Source organism: Gopherus flavomarginatus, chromosome 3 (genome assembly GCF_025201925.1).
Source record: "Gopherus flavomarginatus isolate rGopFla2 chromosome 3, rGopFla2.mat.asm, whole genome shotgun sequence".
Classification (NCBI taxonomy): Eukaryota; Metazoa; Chordata; order Testudines; family Testudinidae; genus Gopherus; species Gopherus flavomarginatus.
Window position 1 is genome coordinate 12310514 of NC_066619.1, and position 12827 is coordinate 12323340.

Here is a 12827-nt window from a genome sequence, read left to right on the forward strand (position 1 = left end):
CAAAGATGACAAAGTATTATTGCTCCTATTTCACAGGTGGGGAACTAGGACACAGAAAGGTTAATTGATTTGGCCTTGGTCACACAGAGTGTCTGTGCCAGAGCCCGGAATTAAACCAGATCTCCAGAGTCTCGGCGTAGCATGTTAAACACAAGGCCATCCTACCTGCCTCAGAATCAGGAACCTCTGGTGCTCCCACACTGCATCCCTGCATTAAAGAGGAGCATGTTAGCAAGCTTTGTTGTGGAGTTTGATGGACCACACTTTGGTCATACCTTTAAATGTTGGCCATGAAAGGGTCAACTTTCCTTCATTGAACCAGTTCCCCCTAAATCTTACCGTGAAGTATAAGCTTTTGTATAAGCCACACAGCCTGTTCAGGTGATCTGATGGGCTCCCTGCAGCTCTGGACATCTTTCAGATCTCTCCGTTGTTGGGATTCTCTCTGACTGGAACTGTCTTTGATTTGTAGTGACTGAGCGTATGACTGATGTTGCTCTATGGTCTCCGATAGGATCCCCCCCTCCCTTCTTTGGAAATGAGCTGCAACTCTAAATGTCTTCTAGCCTTGTGAAATCTGATAATGAGTGAATCAATCAGTCAGGCTCTGGTTCCAGAGGGATGTCATGCTGGACTCCTTGGTCATTGAGAAGACTTACATTCCCTCCACATGTCTTCAGATTTAGGGCAAATGCTATTTTGCCCATTAGGGGAGCGACAGCCCCTGACAAGCTAGAGGAGAAGATGAAGGAAGTGGGCAGTAGCATCCTTCCTTTAACTTCATTTAACAGAGTAAAACTCCCAGGGGCTGCACTTGGATAGAGTTCCTTCTGACCGAGTGGAATTAAAACTGCCTGAGTGCAGGGGGCTGGACTTGATGACTTCTCAAAGTCTCTTCCAGTCCTGCATTGCTGTGATTCTAAACCCCACTTCAGATCTTTCAGCCCCCAGTGCGGCAAACACTTGGTGCCAGGAAGAGGCATCTGATAAATTTTCTTCTAGTGGGATCCCAGGAGGATTACAATGCAGTCTGGAGATGTCTAGCCTAAAATCCCTTTGCATGGCTGAGAAATGATCAGTGTTGGGTATTTTTCCCCCTTCTAACTCTTCCTTCATATAGCGGCTTGGGAGAATGGCACGCAACACACACACACACACACACACACACACACACACAGTGTGCATGATAAGGATGCACAGAACATGGTTAGAATGACCTCCAAATGCATAATAATCTGATTTAGAATGCTTAACCACTGGTTTCCTTTGATGAACAACTACCTGTCTCCCCTTGGAAAATATTATTCTGAGTTGTTTGGATTTTGCCTTTCTTATTCTTGGCATACATGTGAGAGACTGGCACACTCCAGGAATTTTTTGCCCATGAAAATCAACAGTGACATAAGATTTCTATTGGGTTCTGAGGCATTGCTGTGCTGAAAGACTTTTTATAGTTTGGATTGAGTTGCATTTTGGGATCCTTGTTGTACTATGTAACCCTCTACCGGGTTCCAAAGGGTGGTTTTCAAGGGTGTGTGTGTGTGTGTGTGTCCCAACCAAAAGTAGTTCCAGTCAAGGAGCCTTTACTCAGAAAACAGCATTTGGTCCCCCATTATTGTGACAGGATAAACTAGTCAGAATTATGAGGTGGACACAGGCTGCAAACTTCACGTCAGATCTGAACTGCACCACAGTCTAACACCATCTGGGTCTTTGAATAGGCTCAGTACAGATCTAGGAGCCAGCTGTTAGGGTTGGATCTATCCCAAGTACCCCAAAGTTTGGGCCATGCATCTGAAGAAGTGGGTTTTTTACCCATGAAAACTTATCCCAAATAAATCTGTTGGTTTTTAAGGTGCCACCGGACTCCTGATTATTTTTGTGGATACAGACTAACACGGCTACCCCTCTGATACTTGACACCAAAATTTGAGCAAGTTCAGACCCAGAGCTTTCATCTAGCCTGTTGCAGAGATAAGATTGGCAGTGAGGTTTTCATTTGGATAGGGATCTGAACTTCCCCAAAATTCAGACTGGTAAGTTGAGTTCAGAACCATCTGGCTGGAAGGAAATAAGAACAGGCATGAACTTATGCCCTAGTTTCAAGCCCAATCTCTCTTTCAGAGCAGATCTTGAAAACCAAGATCCTGACTGCTCTCTGCAGGCTAATGATTTTGTGGTACTTTTGTAAGAGCCCGGGGATGGCCCTGGTGTTTTTGGCTGAAGTTTCCCCTCCTCTCACTTTCCTGTGCCAGTTGGCTGTCTCCCTCACTGCACTGATGACTGTGTTTCAGCAGGGTGTTGTGTTCAGAGAATGGGAAAAGTTCAGCATCTGCTGAAGAGACCAGTACTGAGGTTTATCCATCACTAACTCTTTTTTCTCTCATACGAAGATGAACATGACAGGATCCCAGTTTTCAAGCACAGGTGACAAAGCCATTCTAATCAACCTGGGCTGAGCTCAGCTCAAGAGATGCCATGAGTGCAATTTCCACACTGAGGACAGCTGAATCCTGCATTTTTAGATCAGATCCAGTTGTCCATTTGAAGTATCCCAGTGCCCGTCCAAACCTAGGATTTCAATATCCTGTTAAGACACCCCAAGTCTGTAGAGCACACCTACAGCATCTCTTGAGCTGAATTCAGCAGAGGTCAGTTAGAGTAGGGGAATAGCATTGCTTTTAGGTGAGAAACTACCACACAGGCTGTATTCACCCCCTCACTTAAACAGCATCAACTTCTGCTCTGTCTTCACAGGCCATGGAGATGGAAGCAATCATTCCAAAGTCGCTGTCTATATGGAGACAGTCCATTTCTTTCTGATAAACTCCAGCAGCAAAGAGGAATCAGCTGAATGAGAGCTCAGTAAATTAAGCGGCTGAGTACTATTTCAAAGGGGAACATGAGCGGCATCAGAAGTTTTCCATCAGCTGTAATAACGCTAATTACTTTGGCCAGTTGCTGATTCCGCTGTGATTTGTTTAGCTCAATCATGTTTCGGACTCTTGCCTGGGCTGATGGGCTTTGTTTACTCTGAATGTTCATTTCCACGGTGTATCTCCCTCCCATCCCCTCTCTGTCTGTGCCAGGTTCATAGCTCAGAATATTCCTCCTCCTTTCTCTCTGGTCATTTCCAGCCTGGGCAGATTATCACTGGGGGTGCTTGGGCTGCTTTGAGCAAATCCCCTTGTCTCCTGCTTTCTGTGGGGTGACTGAAAGCATTACGGGCTTCAGCTTCTGCTGCTCCCTGGTACTGTCTGAATGCAGAGATAGTGTCCCAGAAAAATCCTCTCTGTAGATTAACCAGTCCGTCCACAAATACATAATTCCAATCGCCAGCCAAGGATCCTGGCCATTGCTGACAGGTGGACTCCTCACCATGTCAGAGCAATCACAGCCATGTATCTTAGGGAGGTTATGGAGGGCCAAAGGTTCCTCAGGGTCTGAAAACCTGACCAGTTAGGACAATAGCCAGGCGGCTTGGTGTGTTGATCTAGGGTAGACAGAGAGATGAGGAGTAAATATTTCCCTCCCTCTCCTTGTGTGACTTTCCAGATGGCCAAGACACTGGGAGAAAATCTCTCTGTGGAAATTCAGCTGCAGCCTCTCCTGCCTGTTTACATTTCGGTTGCCCGGGTGTGTCTGCAGCCACTTTGTACAAGAACAGGGATTCTTCTCTTGCTAATTGGTGAAGAGAGCTAATCAGAGGCATTTAAGGAGCGCATCTGTCTGATTGACAACTTGAATGCAAACTGCAGGAACAGCTAGCAGGGATCTGAAAAGCTGATTTAATTTCCCTTCAATTCCTTAGGCACTTCGGGTCAGGGCCGTGGAGGGCCGAACTGCGGCCGCTTCTTTGCTCCTCTTGCCCTCTGCATGCGGTGGCTTTGCATGTCCTTTACCCTTGTGAACATGTGCCAGTGAAATCTCCTGTAGGAGCCATTAGAAACCCCACATATGCCAGCTTCTCTCCCCATTTTGGCTCACCTGTCCACAGGTGGAGGGGGGCATGTGCTCTGCTCCCACCTCCATGCCAGCCTTCGCACCTGGGTCTTTTCATGCTGCTGGCTGGCTGCAGTAAAGACTGTGCGTGTTTCCAGCAGGAGGCATACAGGGAGAGCTGTCAGGTTCATAACAGCAGCCTTCTAACTGTGGAGCGTTGCAGTACTGAAGCTGTGATGAACAGCAGAGAATTCATGCAGGGATAGTTTTTTTTATTTATTTTTTTGAGAGGCACTTCAGGCTAATGCACTTGTTTTTACTCTGTCCTTTCTGCTGGAGACAGCGGGTCAGATCATGTGAACAGCTCTCTGAGAGGAGTGTAGTGGGGCTTGTCTCTGTGCAGTTCCTTGGGGAGAGGAGGAGACCCCAGAAACGTGACTTAACGTGGGAAGTATCAAATAGCACCATTTGGACTATTTCAATTTCAATCTTGTGGATGACAAATATGTAGGTGGCTCTGCTTTGCCTCGGGAACCTGGCTCACCTCCTAGTCACCATGAATTGTTAAAGATCAGCTGGACTGGTTGTCAGTTCCTGCAATTTGTACCATACACAAAGAGAGAACAGGAGAACAGCTCATGGCTCTGACCAGAGATGCAGTAGAAAGCTTTAAGGGGCCGCATAGGTGGGATTTGAATGAAGGAGGGGACAAATGGAGTATGTTGGCTTCATTCTGTTCTTGTTTCTGCTAGTATCACTCCCCTGGGCCTGATTCTCCACTGCCTGGCACCGTGGATAGTCATTTATGCCTGTGCAAAGTGGTACCAGAACAGAATTCTTCACTTGCATCTGACATCAGTAACTGTTTGCACCTGGTTTGCATTCACTCTTGCACAGGTGCAAATAAAATAAGCTGCAAGACCCATTTATCCTTGAGGTAAACTGAGGCACAGAAATGGGTTAAATGAGTTATCAGTGGTCACACAGTTTGTCAGTGACAGAGCCAAAAGTAGAATGCAGGAACCCCGACTCTCAATCTCCTGTTCTGGCTGCTAGACAACCCTGACTCCTACACATACATTATCCTGACATTATCATCAAAGAGGCTGATAAAGGAGGTGCTGTTGTCATCATGAACAGGTCTGACTATCAAAAGGAGGCAACCAGACAACTCTCCAATACCAAATTCTACAGGCCACTTCCCTCAGATCCCACTGAGGAATACACTAAGAAACTACAGCATCTACTCAGGACACTCCCTACACTTACACCAGAAGAAATCAGCATACCCCCAGAGCCCCGACCAGGGTTATTCTATCTACTACCCAAGATCCACAAACCCGGAAATCCTGGACGCCCCATCATCTCGGGCATTGGCACTCTCACTGAAGGACTGTCTGGATATGTGGACTCTCTACTCAGACCCTATGCCACCAGCACTCCCAGCTATCTCCGCGACACCACCGATTTCCTGAGGAAACTCCAATGCATTGGTGACCTCCCAGAAAACACCATCCTAGCCACCATGGATGTAGAGGCTCTCTACACAAACATCCCACACACAGATGGAATACAAGCTGTCAGGAACACTATCCCTGATGATGCCACAGCACAACTGGCTGCTGAGCTCTGTGCCTTTATACTTACACACAACTATTTCAAATTTGATGACAATATATATCTCCAGATCAGTGGCACTGCTATGGGCACCCGCATGGCTCCACAATATGCCAATATCTTCATGGCCGACCTGGAACAATGCTTCCTCAGCTCTCGTCCACTCACACCCCTTCTCTATCTACGCTACATTGATGACATCTTCATCATCTGGACCCATGGGAAGGAGACTCTGGAAAAATTCCACCATGATTTCAACAGCTTCCACCCCACCATCAACCTCAGCCTGGACCAATCTACACGGGAGGTCCACTTTCTTGACACCACGGTGCAAATAAGTGATGGTCACATTAACACCACCCTATATCGAAAACCCACCGACCGCTATGCCTACCTTCATGCCTCCAGCTTCCATCCCGGGCACATCACACGATCCATTGTCTACAGCCAAGCACTGAGGTACAACCGCATCTGCTCTGACCCCTCAGACAGAGACCAACACCTACAAAATCTCCACCAAGCATTCTCAAAACTACAATACCCGCACGAGGAAATAAGGAAACAGATCAACAGAGCCAGACGTGTACCCAGAAGCCTCCTACTGCAAGACAAACCCAAGAGAGAAACCAACAGGACTCCACTGGCCATCACATACAGCCCCCAGCTAAAACCCCTCCAACGCATCATCAAGGATCTACAACCCATCCTGGACAATGATCCCACACTTTCACAGGCCTTGGGTGGCAGGCCGATCCTTGCCCACAGACAACCTGCCAACCTGAAACATATTCTCACCGGTAACTGCACACCACACCATAATAACTCTAGCTCAGGAACCAATCCATGCAACAAACCTCGATGCCAACTCTGCCCACATATCTACACCAGCGACACCATCACAGGACCTAACCAGATCAGCCACACCATCACTGGTTCATTCACCTGCACATCCACCAATATAATATACGCCATCATATGCCAACAATGCCCCTCTGCTATGTACATCGGCCAAACTGGACAGTCTCTACGGAAAAGGATAAATGGACACAAATCAGACATTAGGAATGGCAATATACAAAAACCTGTAGGAGAGCACTTCAACCTCCCTGGCCACACTATAGCAGACCTTAAGGTGGCCATCCTGCAGCAAAAAAACTTCAGGACCAGACTTCAAAGAGAAACTGCTGAGCTTCAGTTCATCTGCAAATTTGACACCATCAGCTCAGGATTGAACAAAGACTGTGAATGGCTTGCCAATTACAGAACCAGTTTCTCCTCTCTTGGTTTTCACACCTCAACTGCTAGAACAGGGCCTCATCCTCCCTGATTGAACTGACCTCGTTATCTCTAGCTTGCTTGCTAGCACACATATATACAACTGCCCCTGGATATTTCCATTACATGCATCTGAGGAAGTGGGTATTCACCCACGAAAGCTCATGCTCCAAAACGTCTGTTAGTCTATAAGGTGCCACAGGACTCTTTGCTGCTTTTACACATACATTGGGTACATTCATAGAATACAGTTGGTATCTTGCCATAATCAACAAAAATAGCATTAGGTATTGTCCAAGAGTTGTATTGATTTGTGGATGCCTAAGATGAAATACCTTTAAAAAGGGCCTGATTGTCAGGAAGTTCTGAACATTTTCCCTTTGAAAGTCAAACCCATTTAACATATCTCAGCTTGGGAACTCAAAATCACTAGTCTCTTCAGAAAAAACATCTCTCTTGTTACTCAACACTAAAGAGGGATAGGTCCAATGTTCTTGTTTAGATGTGTCAATATTATAACTGACCCTGCATTTTGTGATGGCAGAGGGATTATGAAGCTAGAGCATTCTGTGTTGGCATGGCTGTTCCTGTGTATATATTTAGGGCATGCCTGTCGTCTGGTCACACTGTAATATTAGTCCTCAGAGTCTGATCGTTTTGTGGCTCTGTATCTACAGTTAAAGGCCACCATCACATGGTCTGTCTGGCAGGTGGTTTTCCCATTGTCGAATTCTAATCCTTTTCGGGGTCATATGTTGAATAATAACGGCATTTACCGTAGGAAGTAAAGACAAGTTTGCCATTGGCTTCATTAGGGAGACTCGTTGTCTTACTGAGTAAAATGATCTTCAGTTCCCATCTGGATACATTGTCCCTGGCAGGGTAGGGGAAACTGGTCCGCTTTGAGCTCTGCAAAGATTTTGGTTATGTCAAACCTAGGAGAATTAGGAAGTATTTGTTGTCTCTTCCTCGAACCAAAACAATTCAGGATAGTTTTGAGCAATAGGGAAAGGAAGGAAAATATCATTTTATGGGCTAGGAGGCAGTATGACTTACTGATTAGGCAGCATGACTTACTGCTTAGTGCATAGGCCTGGTGGACAGGAGACCAGAATTCTAAATTCAGTTACTGTCTTGCAGACATTTCTGTGTCTATTACATCTACATTGGTTTGTAACATAAACTCTTTGTATCGGTTTATGTGCCAGTACAGCCTGCGACCTTAAAAAGGCTCACTGGTGATGATACCAGGTTCAGAGTTGCATGCTTAGTGGCACACTTCACAGAGCGTTGCGAGGCTAAATGAATTCATGTCCGTGAAACACCTTGTGATTCCCAGATGGGACAACACTAGGGAAATACCGAGTGCTATTATTGTAAAGATTTCACTTCACATGATTAGTCTAAAGGTACCTGGAAACAGGTATGCTGCACGGGGCCAGCCCAAGGCGTGTGTAATAGGATCAGCGTGTGCAGGGCAACATGGCTGTGGGGATCACATGTCAGGGCACAACTTATTGCATTCCCTCCCCCACACAAACCCCAGCATGCATCCCCTCTTCTAGTTCATGCTGCCACACTCCCTAGCAAGTTATATTGTAATAATGGCCATAGATGGGCCTCTCTTCTAATGGTCTGTTGGGCTGTTAGATTAGGCCTTACCCCTGTTCCTATGCAGGAGCAATAATGGATAGAGGAAGCTTCAAACACTCCCTTTCCTCACTCACTCAGTATATCTGCTCAGCACAGGGCAGGATGGAGTCCTCTGGGTGGTATTCACCCGCAGTGCAAACCTGTGCCCTGTAGCCCTGCGACATAAGGCAGGTTATGGGCCCTGCATGTTTTACAGCAGAATAAAACCCAGAGACGGGTCATGTTAAAGATGCTGTCTCCCCTCCTGTGGGGAAAGTATCAAACGCAATTAGGACAGCGAGGCCAGCTTGGAACTCTCTGGAGTTCATTGCCTGTTTTTTTCCAGGTTTTGGTGGTGGGTTGGGGGGTTGTACACCATGCATGTAATGCGTTAGGGCTTGTCTACACATTGCATGAGTCTGTGCCAGTGGGGTGTAAATTCTAGTCTGCACCGGCACGTCGTGCACTAATGAGGCCATATGAACCCTGCTGGCATGCACTGGAAGTTCTTTAATGCATGTTAACATAGTGTGTTTAGTGTGCACCAGCAGGGTCTGCACGGGGCAGTTAGTGCACAACACGCCGGTGTGGACTAGAATTTACACTTCACTGCTGTGGACTAATGCACCATGTAGACAAACCCTTAGGTTACACTCACAGGTACTGTTCAGCTCAGTAAATATTGAGTACTCTCAGTATCTGATTTAGAGGAAAGCTGGCATTTTGTTTCGGTCAAATTGTCCTGGCTTGATGTTGTGAATGAATGTGGTAGAAATATAGAAATTGCCAGCAGTCCATCTAATGCAGTATTATCATGTCTCTGGCACTGGTCTGAGTAAGTATGGCAATCGCTGTGTTTTTAGCACATGCCTTCACAATGGGATGGCAAGTAAGTTGTAAGCTAGATCGGGTTGACTAAAACTGGCTGAATGTGGGTAACATTTTCTAAAGTGCCTAATGACTTAGCAGCCCAAACCCCATTTTCAAAACAGAATTAGCAGATTTTTAAAGGCATGGGAATAAATGTTTTTCAAAATTCCACTAGGTGTCTACCTGCATTTTAGTCACCTAAATACCTTTTTAAAATTCTGGTTCCTAAATCACTTGGGTACATTTGAAAATTGTACTGTCTATTTTTTCCCCCAGTATAATAAATAACGTATTTAATCTTCTGCCACCTTTTTCTAATGAACCTAGATAGAAGCACAGCGAAGGTGCCTTTGCTTGCTAACTATTGAGGTACCACTACAGGAGATTTGGGAACAAATTGATAAATTAAACAGTGACCAGATGGTATTCACCCAATAGGTCTGAAGGAACCCAAATATGAAATACCAGAACTGCTGACAGTGATATGTCACCTATTGCTTAAATCAGTCTCTGTACTAGATGACTCCAGGATAGCTAATGTTATGCCTATTTTTTTTTAAAAGGCTCCAGGGGCAATCTGGGAAATTACAGGCCAATAAGTCTGACTTCAATATTAGGCAAATATGTTGAAACTGTAGTAAAGGACAGCATTATCAGACACATAGATGAACATGATATGTTGGGGAAGAGTCAACATGGTTTTGCAAAGGGAAATCATGCCTCACCAGTCTATTAGAATTCTTGAAGGGGGTCAGCAAATATGTGGACAAGGGTGGTCCAGAAGATATACTGTACTTTCAGAAAGCCTTTGACAACATCCCTCACCAAAGATTCTTTGGAGGGAAAGTCCTCCCATGGATCAGTAACTGGTTAAAAGATTAGAAACAAAGGGTAGGGATAAATGTTCAGTTTTCACAGTGGAGAGAAGTGAATAGCAGAGTCCTCCCAGCATCTGTACTGGGACCAGTGCTGTTCAACATGTTCATAAATGATCTGGAAAAAGGGATAAACAATCAGGTGGCAAAGTTTGCAGGTGATACAACATAAGTCAAGATAGTTAAGTCCAAAAATGACTGCAAAGCGTTACAAAGGGATCTCACAAAAATGAGTGACTGAGCAACAAAATGTCAGATGAAATTCAGCATTGATAAATGCCAAGGAATGCACACTGGAAAACATAATCTCAACTGTGCATACAAAATGATGGGGCTTAAATTAGCTGTTACCACTCAAGAGAAGCAGCAAAGAGTCCTGTGGCACCTTATAGACTAACAGACATATTGGAGCATGAGCTTTCGTGGGTGAATACGTCTGTTAGCCTATAAGGTGCCACAGGATTCTTTGCTGCTTTTACAAATCCAGACTAACACGGCTACCCCTCTGATACTTGACACTCAAGAGAGAGATCTTGGCACAATCATGGATAGTTTTTTGAAAACATCTGCCCAACGTGCACATATACTAAAATTGGAACGACACAGAGAAGATTAGCATGGCCCTTGCGCACGGATGACACACACATTCGTGAATCAGCCATCAAAGAAGCTCACAGGATGTTAGGAGCCATTAGGAAAAGTATAGATAATAAAACAGAAAATATCATAATGTCACTGTATAAATCCCTGGTACATCCCCACCTTGAATACTGCATGCAGTTCTAGTTGCCTCATCTCAGAAAAAATATATTAGAGTTGGAAAAAGTACAGAGAAGGGCAACAAAAATGATGAGGTGTATGGAACAGCTTCCATATGCGGAGAGATTAAAATGACCGGAACTGTTCAGCTTAGAAAAGAGACAACTGAGGAGGGATGTGATACCCAGGTCTATAAAACCATTAATGGTGTAGAGAAAGTTAATAAAGTGTCATTTACCCCTTCATATAACACAAGAACCAGAAGTCACCCAGTGAAATGAATAGGCAGCGGATTTAAAAGAAACACCAGGAAGTGCTTCTTCACATGATGCAGTCAGCCTGTGGAACTGGTTGCTAGGGGATGTTGCAATGGCTAAAAGTAAAACTGGGTTCAAAAAAGAATTAGGCAGGTTCATGGAAGAAAAGTCCATTGATGGCTATTAGGCAAGATGGTCAGGGATGCAAACCCATGCTTGGGGTATCCCTAACCTCTCACTACCAGAAGCAAGGACTGAATGAAGGGGCATGACACTCTCAAAAATTGCCTGCTCTGTTCATTCCCTCTGAAGCATCAAGTCCTGGCAACTGTCAGAAGACAGGATACTGGGCTAGCAGGATGATTGGTCAGACCCAGTGTGGCCATTTGTATGTTCTTGAATTTCTTATTTCAGGAGCCTGCCAAAAAATAACTCACACACCAGTGGAAAGAACTGAAATTTTAGAACTATGTTTGCAGGATTCCCCAGTGTTGCTATCAGCAGCTGCCCAACCTGATCCATTCAGTTGGTTCTTTGATGTACAATTAAAGCTGGGAAAAAATAGCTTTGTGCAATGTATAAATAGAAAAGAGGAGAGATAAAGGCAGCATTGAAGTCAGGCGTTGACAGCTTGGCATGTGAACATTAAAGCATCATTCCACTATTTCTTCTTAAGAATGATTGTCTGAAAATGTCCACTCCCTTCCCTGTCCTGAACCCCGGAAAATTAATGCTTTATTTACCTTGCAGCACTTTGTTCAGTTTACATTGTACCTAATCTGCTGTTGCAGCAAAAAAATAATAATTATTTCTTCAGTAAAAGGGAGACTATTTTCTCAGACTGGATAGTGTACTTTTATTAGATTATTTTTCTCTTTATCCATATAAAAAAAACATTCTTCCAGGAGGAAGCCATTAGATTTACCCATACTTACTGAAGAATAGTTGGCATGTGAAATCAAAGCCTCCTGTTTGTTGCAAAAGGTCATAGTATGCAATGTTTCCACAAGCACCAGGGACGCAGCAATCAGGCACATTTTGATTAATCTGAGCAAGGGGTGAGATAATCCAAGCGAAGGCTAGTGATAGAGGAGCTGTCTGCACTCAGCATCCTGAAGATCTCTTTCTGATCCCATGCCACTTTTACACTGCTGTAACTCCACTCACCTCACTGGAGTTTTTCCTGATTTACACCAACATGCAGATCAAATTCTGGCTCATGAGAATCTATCAGTAGCTGATGAAGAGAACCAGATGAGTCCCTTAGAACTGTAAGGAAATGTATTAGAAAGGACATGTTAAGAAAAAATGAAGAATGATCAGATGAATGGTATAAAAGACCATTTTAGCTTCTACCTTTAAAGAGATACTGTAAAGAAAAAAAATACATTAAAATATTTCAATATTAGTAATCTCTGAGATTAACAACACTGGAATGATATCGGCAATCTCATCTACTTTTTTTTTTTTTTTTTTTTGGTTTCTTTCTCTCTCATGTATGTGTTTAATTCGTCTTGGTTTTGCCTCTTTCACTTTTATTTCTAGTCAGTTTCATTTCCCAATTCCCCTGCCTTAGCGCAGTGCTATTGTATTTAGGTTC

General features: G+C 44.5%; 1 protein-coding gene and 1 non-coding gene across 2 annotated transcripts in view; both read left to right on the forward strand.

Annotated features, from left to right (window-relative positions):
• Positions 1–12827, forward strand: part of SETBP1 (SET binding protein 1) — a 383377-nt gene that overhangs the window by 225126 nt on the left and 145424 nt on the right. The gene's annotated exons all lie outside the window — the stretch shown is intronic.
• On the forward strand, positions 10778–10880 carry LOC127048550 (U6 spliceosomal RNA). Its single transcript, XR_007773726.1, has one exon. It is a non-coding gene; the product is annotated as a U6 spliceosomal RNA (small nuclear RNA).